This window comes from Sceloporus occidentalis, unplaced genomic scaffold (assembly GCF_023333645.1).
Source record: "Sceloporus occidentalis isolate IW3139 unplaced genomic scaffold, rSceOcc1.0.p SCAF_349, whole genome shotgun sequence".
Classification (NCBI taxonomy): domain Eukaryota; kingdom Metazoa; phylum Chordata; class Lepidosauria; order Squamata; family Phrynosomatidae; genus Sceloporus; species Sceloporus occidentalis.
Window position 1 is genome coordinate 22,501 of NW_028317329.1, and position 2,500 is coordinate 25,000.

Sequence of the window (2,500 nt, forward strand, 5' to 3'; positions counted from 1 at the left end):
GAGAGATCTACACCCCCCATGTTCTTGTTGTAATCGGTGATGCACTGAGGCGTGAGCCTCTGAGCATCACCTTCCCCACGTACACTGCCAGGCACCACCTTCTCGTTGTGTATAGTGGAGAGGATATACACATCCTTCCTGTCAGTGTACCTGAGGGCCAACAGCTCCTGACTGCGCAGAGCACTGGTAGTGCCGCGCCTCTGCCTTGGGTAGGTGAGTTTTTTAGGATAACCCTTGCGGGTTGGCCTAACAGTGCCACATGCCGGGGTCTGCTGTAAAAATAAAAAATGAAACAGGTCTGGGCTGGTGTAAAAGTTATCCACCCAGAGGTGGTAGCCCTTATTCAAATAGGGGGACAGCAGGTCCCACACTATCTTCCCACTAGTACCCACAGATTGTGGGCAGCCAGGGGGATCAAGGTGACTGTCCTTCCCTTCGTAGATTCTGAAGGAAACAGTATATCCCGTCCCACTCTCGCAAAGTTTATATAACTTTACACCGTACCTCGCTCGCTTGGACGGGATATACTGTTTGAAGTTCAGTCTACCCTTGAATAGGACCAGGGACTCGTCTACAGCCACATTTTTGTCGGGGGTATAAATTTCAGGGAATTTACGTGAAAAATAATTAATAATGGGCCTCAATTTATATAAACGGTCAAATTGGGGGTGCTCTCTAGGGGGGCATTGGGAATTGTCGGTAAAATGTAAAAATCTTAGGAGCCCAAAGTACCTGTTCCGGGGCATTATTTGGGAAAAAGCAGGGGTGGATATTACGGGATCTGTGCTCCAATAGGAGCGTATCGTGGGCTTTTTCACAATGCCCATCATAAGGGTCAGGGCCCAAAATCTTTTAATTTCATGGGAGTCAGTGGGGTACCAGGTCTGGCTTCTGTCTCCTTGGTCAGCTGCCTGACACTGGGCTGCATAGAGGTTTGTTTGAGCTGCTAGCAGCTCAAAAAACTCGGGGGCAAACATTAAATGGAAAAATGACTTTGGCTCGCTAGCATCGATGTCACATCTGATGCCAGGAGTCGCAGTAAAAGCAGGGATTACTGGGTCTATCATATTTGGGGGCACCCAATTATATTTAGAGTCAGGCTCTCCACGCCTGGCTTTGCCAGATGGACCCTGGCCATCATCGTCTTCCTCTGACTCGTCATTATCTGACGCACAGCAGGATTCCTCAGATATTGGATCAATATCTGATGCAGTCAGAGTGGCCTCGGCGTCTGACGCCGTCAGAGTGGCCTCGGCGTCTGACGCGGTCAGAGTGGCATCGTCATCAGACTGAGTGAGGCAGTCATGAGCCTCCTCAGCGCTGAAGACATGTTGCGCCATTGTACCTACCTGGCCAATTTCTAAAACACTACACTATCCCCAATATATAATGTGGTTTTGCACTAAGCACTGCAGCTCTGCAAAACGAACTCTCTCTGTCTCTATCTCTCTCTCTCTCTCTCTCCCCCAGTGTCGCACATCCGGCAGTAATGTCACTGACCTGGATGTGGTTCAGTCCCCCAAGGCTAATGACACACCAAGTTGTTACAGGGGATCGGGCTGCAGGGGGGGGTCCAGGCTGTCAAACGACAGCCTGTTCTCCCGTGCAGCGGCAGGGATGTGTTCCTGACGCTGCACGAAAGGCTAGACGTCCCGGTACGTCTATAGGGGATTGAAGGGGTTAAGCCGGCCAGCAGCAACTTGTGCAGCTATATAAAGAGGTTCTGCAGCAGCCGTTATCCCTATACCCCACCCAGGCATAGGGATCTAGCGACAGTCCCATACAGATATATATATATATATATATATATATATATAGATATATATATAGATATATATAGATATATATAGATATATATATATAGATATAGATATAGATAGATAGATAGATAGATAGATAGATAGATAGATAGATAGATAGATAGATAGATAGATAGATAGATAGATATAGATATAGATATAGACACAGTTTATCTGCTGTAATGCCTGCTTAACCCCTTCAATCCCGGAGAAATTTTGCCATTTTTGCGCTATGTCGGTTCAGCGATGATTCTCTTTTACTGTGAATAGTGTACCCATATAAACTATATATTGTTTTTTCAAGGAGAGATAGAGCTTTCTTTTGATACCATAGTTGGATGATTAGCTGAAAATTTAGAATTAGAAATTTAGTAAAAAGTAGCAAGAATTAGAAAAAAAAATCTGTGTTTTTTTCATTTTCCCTCTGAATCCTCACAAAATTAGGTAAAAAGACAGAAAATTCCATCCAGATTTATCCATTTAGGTGTCCTGTAGATGTCGATGTGCCCAAAGTGCCCGTTCCCGGCCGTCTAAGTTGATCGCGGCCGGCCGGCAGTTTTGCTCTAAGTCCCCGTTTTTGGCAGGTCAAGTTGCTTGAGAAACCCTGGAAGTCAATGAGGTCGGATTTGCCGGCCGCATCCGACCCTCGCTCCATCGAAGTCGGCATGCCTTGCCGGATTTTCCCGGTGGTGACGTGGAAC